The sequence below is a fragment of the Octodon degus genome, unplaced genomic scaffold (genome assembly GCF_000260255.1).
Source record: "Octodon degus isolate 3935 unplaced genomic scaffold, OctDeg1.0 scaffold00067, whole genome shotgun sequence".
Lineage (NCBI taxonomy): Eukaryota > Metazoa > Chordata > Mammalia > Rodentia > Octodontidae > Octodon > Octodon degus.
The window spans coordinates 1,234,422-1,240,421 of NW_004524643.1; positions in this window are offsets into that span (position 1 = coordinate 1,234,422).

The following is a 6,000-nucleotide window of genomic DNA, read 5'->3' on the forward strand; positions in this document are numbered from 1 at the left end:
TACAAATGATGTAGAATTTTATGAAACAAAATAATATGAATTTCATAGTATTTGTTGTAAAGTATAGCACTGTCTTCAAATTAGTTGTTCATATTACCAGATATATGCATGCAAAATTGGAAGAAGAAAAAAGAGAAATATATAAGAAATTAAGAAGAGAAAATAGTAAAAGAATTGAAAAAAGAAGAAACAAATTAAGCACCAACTGCTATTTTCCATAGACCAGCAGAAATCCACAGTGCGGTTGTACAAACCATTCTGCTTACAAACATAAATATATCTCTTTCCTCTCTCCTGTCCTTCTCTTCAACTCAATAATTCCTTTCTTTTGAATAGTTTATTGACTTTTCCCAGTATCTATTGTTCTCTTCATATTTTATTTTCTCTTTCAAGTTCTCACACTAAGGAGAAAATATGATGTTTACACATGTGAGTCTGATTTATTTCACTTACGAGTGTGGTTTTCTGTGGGTAAATATCAAGTGTATTAGTCTGTTCTTTCCAGGATTAACCTTATCTTTCTTTTTTAAAAAAATCAATGGAAAATTTTCTGTCCTCATTCTTTACTCTTTCTAATTTTTCAAGGATTCCTATCTGGACTTGCAGCCCTGTAATTGAGTCAGTGTTCTGAAAGGTACTTTGGTGAGGTTAGCGTATACAAGTTTATATGGAAAGATCTATTTGTGTCTCCTTGGCTTGTACTACATTTTCCTGTTTGCTTTTTTTTGTCTATTAGCTTGAGGTTCAATACTCTTCTTTTTTTTGATATCAAGACTTGAGCTCTGGACCCTGTACTTGCCATGCAGATGCTTATGTTACTCGGCTATCTCCCTGGCCTGGCTCTTCTTCTTGATGATATAAAAGATCAAAGCAAGGTTAAGAGTTGACGCAGCATATGCTTCCTTTCTATCATTGCCTTAAGTGATGGCATAGTATTTTTCTTTTTCTTTTTCTTCAAACTAAAAATCACTTGAAACAAGTAAATAATAACTAAGGCAAGAAAAAAGAGAACCAAGACCTATCTTATAGTCTCCTGCACTTTCCCTAGCTGTGTGTGCACTTGTATTTATGTGCCCTTGTCAACACACCCATTGGGTAGATTTAACTAAAAAACAAAACTAACATTAAACTTGAATTCATCAAGAGCTTGCTTTGGTGCCAGATCATTTTGCTCTATTACCAGTCCAGGAAGAATGTAATTTTAGCTATTGTACAATCTTGTCTCAACTTTTTGAAATCCAAGCACGTATGGCATTCTGTTCCAGAAATCTTATAAATTCAGAGAAAACTCCTATATGCTCCAAAGATTCATGAGGAAATGAGACAGTAATGCTTGCTCAGTGTTGGATATTTGCCTATCTCTTTGTCTTACTCAGTTTTGTGCTGCTATAACTGAGTTCCACACCTAGTAAGTTATTTTAAAAAGTACATTTCTTTTACAGTTCTGGAAGCTAGCAAGTCCAAGATCAAGGGCCTCACATCTGGTGAGGGCCTGCTTGTTGCTTGACCCCATGTAAAAGGGGAAAAGGGGAGAGAACACTTTAGAAAGAGAACTTTTGGTTTTGAGCTCTATTATAATCAACATTCAAGCATTCTCGATAGTGAGGCTTTCATCTCCTGAGCATCTGCAGTTAGGCCCCACTTCCCAGCACTATTGTGTTGGATGTTAAGTTCCTGACACACACTTTCTGGAGAACAGAATCAAACCATACCCCCTTGCAACCCAGCTCAGCATGGTTTTGGAATGAATGTCTGCAAATTGAATTGATTCAATTTATGTGTGGCACTTAAGGCACACCAGCCTCTGTAATAGAATAACCCAAAAGACAACTAGCTGTGTCTTTTGATCATAGTATACTGATTTAAATGAAAATAAAAAAACATTCATAGGTGAGGAGCTGAATAAGAATAAACTATTTAAGACAAAAAGGATTCCTCATTTTTGTGTCCATTTACACTGCTTGTAATGTAACATCTTTCTTGGGTCATCTTCAGTGACTGAGTCCTGCATTGTGTTGGTGACTAACCCACTCCCTGGCTGCTCCCAATGTCTCAGCCAACCACTTCCACTCAGGGGCTGCCACTCTGCTCCCTTAGCATAAGACAAAAGATGGAAGGAAAGGTACACACATTTCCTGCTTTTAGGTCCCTCAGATTTTGGCACTAGAGCCTCTCTCTTGCTACCTGTCATTAGGCATCTTGGTGACAGAGCAGGAGGCCCTTATGGGGAGGCCCACTGGATTGTATGCACATGAAATCCATACACAGGGCACAAATTGTGCATGGCTTAGGTTGAGTGTTGTCCATGTAGGTTTTGTGACCATCCTTAGCTTTTCTGGTTTATTTCATGGTCTTATTGAGAAAAAAAGCCCTTCCTTCTGAGAATATTTTTTTTGGAAAGCTCACAATTTTCATAGTTGATAGCTTCTGGTTGGCTCTGAATGGAACAGTTAAACAATATACTTAAAGACCCCCAAGCGTGTTCACACTCCCTCAGCAGCGTTGGCTTCTATCTACAGTCCACTGCCTAGTTAAGACTTCCATAGCCTCAGACGCATTCCAGGGTTATGCACACCACATTTTTTTTATAAGTTGAAAAAAAAAACCCTTGGTACACCCATAATCTGTGTTCTTTTTAAGAAATAACAAATATTAAACCAAACACCTTCCCAGGCTCCACTGCCTCACAGAGCAAAAAGTATTACTGTGGCAATCCACATCCTGTGTTCTCTTGTCTCTTGTGGGCTGTGTGTTTCTGTTCCTCTGTCTATCACTGGAGTCATACAGCATAGAGTTCGTAAATCTTCATTACACAGTACACCAAGGCAGCCAGTGCTATCGTGTTGTGCAGTCTCTTTCTGTGCAGGCTGTCTTTCTGGACCAGCACCACCGAGGTAGAGGAGGTGAGTGTGTGCAAAGGCAGTTTAGGCAGTTTATAGGCATCATACTCCACTTGGTACTTTCAGCAAGGGTCAGACTGCCAGGAGATCTCATAGAGGGTACAGCAGGATAAGCTCAGCATGCCAGTTGGCAGAGTAATATAGTGGGAATAATCTAAAGGCAGTGCCAATGGGGTGAAAAGGTAGGCAGTACCAGCCAGAACAACTGTCTTGTTCAGGCAGTTGCCTATGGTGATCCATTGCACTGTCTTGTCACAGATTTGGGTGGGTTCAGTGACAGTGTACTTGAACTGGGCTTCTAGGGTCTGTTCTAGCTTTTCATCACTATAACTTAATACCCAAGACAATTAACTTATGGAGAGAAAGGGTTTATTTTGGCTTATGGTTTCGAAACTCTCAATTCAAGAACAGGCAGACCTGTTGTTTTTGGACTCTTTGTGAGAACAGTGGGAAGTACATGGCAGAGCAAACTGCTCACCCCATGAGCCAAGAAAGGGAGGGGAATAGGCCAGGGTCCCTCTGTCATCTTCAAAGACCCTTCCTCAATGATCCAAAAACCTCCCAGCAGGCCTGCCTCCTAAAGGCTCCACATCTCCTGACAATATCACTCTGGGCACCATGCCTTCAACACATGGACCTTCAGGAATACTCATCAAAACCATTGTAAAGGGCATTGGCTGGAAATGTTTCATTATTCAAAAAGTCAAAAACTAGCAGAGCACACAAATGTGTTGAATCTGAAGGAGGTAGGGCACATGAGGATGAACAACAGCACTGAAACTCTAAGGCCCTTACTACTGGTAGATGAAAAGCAGAATGGGCTCAAGAGGATGGAGAAAAACCACTGGTTTTTATACCTAATTGTGCATTAGAAACCTATTCCCACCCCCTAGAGCTCCTGATTTAGGAAGTCTGAGCTGAGGTAGTGAGAACTTTCATTTTAGCAGGTGTCTTAGTTACTTTTTACTCATTGCTGGGACAAATACCCAACACTCAAAATGAAGGAAGGAAAGGTTTATTTAGCTCACAGTTGCTGGAGGGTTTAGTCTATATTCAGCTGGCTCCAAGGCAAACGACAGCAGTTCATGCAGCAGAAAACAATGAAGAGCAGAGGAGGAGCAGCAGCTGCTGCGTCCATCAAGCCTCTCCTAGTGCTCCACATTGAAGATCAGCGCTCCTCCAAAGTAGCGAGGCTGTGAAGGTCAAGCTCCTCTGAAGACTGGGACTTCTCCATGGAAACAGGAGGGCATCAGGAAGGTGGGCAGGGCGGCAGGAAGCCTTTCTCAATTCCTGGGCCCTGCCCACCCGCAGGGCTAGGCCCCCACGCTGAAAACTGCCTGAGCTGATTCAGCCAAGTTGACACAATGTATGAACCAACACAGCAGGTGAGCTCATACTGTGGGCAGGGAAACACCTTTGAGAATTGTTGAAGTCTTAAAAATCTGCGAAAGTAACTTCATTTTTAGGAATGAGCACAGATTACTTAATTCTTTCACAATTTATTACTGAATGATCTGGAGCAAGTTACTTAAACTTTCCCAGCTGATAGCCTTTCTATCTTCAATCCTTAGAGCAGAGAAAACAGTATCTACATCCAAGAGCTACTGTGTAAGAGATACGAGATGAGAAAGATAGGCTGGGAGTAGAGGCACACACCCCTGTAAAGCCAGCACCAGGAGGCCAAGGCAGGAGGACAGTGTGTTTAAAGTTCGCCTAAAACATAAGCCCTGTTTTTTAAAAATAAACAAATACGCCAGGTGTGGTGGTGCATGCCTATGAGCCCAGCACTTGGGAGGCTGAGGCAGGGCAATTGCTGTGAGTTTGGGGCCAGCCTGGGGCAAGACCTTATCTCAAAAAGCCAACCACCCAACTAACCAATAAAGACTCAAGAAAGGAAAATGGTATTAAAGAATGGTACTCAAAACATGAACTCTTTTCTATTTCTCATTAGTTTTTAAAAACTAAGGTATTCGGTATTTTGAAGACACCAGAGGCACCTTAGCAGAACTTCAGCAAAGGTGAATTTGAAAATAGAGGACCTGGAGTCTCTGATATATGCAGTCAGCTGAATCTACTATTAAAAGTTCTTATTGTTTAAGGAGCTACCAGAGATTGTGAAGCTGCCTGTACAGTTTATATTTAGATAGGCCTTTAAAATAATGTTATAATGGCTTCTGTGGGGTTTTACAGTCTCTAGAGACCTGTTTAGTATTATTGAACAACATGATCTGTTGGTTAAGAGTACAAAAGAAGGCACTGATATTCTGTAAATTAAAGGAAGGATTATTTTAGAGCTGGTTGCACTCTGAGAATATAGAGTTCAATCAGTTCATTTTATAGGTGAAGAAACTGAGGTCATGAATGGTTATATGCGAGCCACATATCATTCATAAAACTGGAATTAAGCCCAAGCATAAAACTGCAATTATGAAAAATAGAGAAATGAGTAATGCAGACCAGGAGACTACTCCTGAGTGAACATCATGGGACCACGAAGCCAATCCCACCTCCCACCTCACCTGTCTCCCCTTGCTTCTCAGGGCCCTACCTGTATGTCCAACAGTGAAAGCTGGAGTTTCAAGGTCTACATTAACAACCTGGTATGCCAAATTTTAATAGCACAACACAAAACTTGGAACAGCTTGTGGGAGAATAAAATTTTACTTCACATTTTGACTGACTGAATGCAAAATGAGGAGGATAGGGAGAAAGGGACACCTGAAGAGAGGTAAGAATTTTACATAAACCTCACAAGAGCACATTATAATCTAAAAAGTCCAAGCTAGAAACTTCTGAGATGTGACAGGGTTAGTTGTAGCTTGGCTGTGATAGTTTATTAAGATTTTTGAAAATTATTTTTATGTAAGACCAAAAAAAAAAATCAATTCTCTCTCATATACATATACTCCTTTTTCCAGGTAACCATGAGGGTCATGACTTAAAAATTATGTATTTTAACCTTGATTAACCAAACCACAGCTATTATGGTGCTTGTTTCTTGTTAAATCACCCACTCTCCTCTCTTCTTTTCTAGTACTTGGCCTGCCTGCTTTCCTTCCTTCCTTCCTTCCTTCCTTCCTTCCTTCCTTCCTTCCTTCCT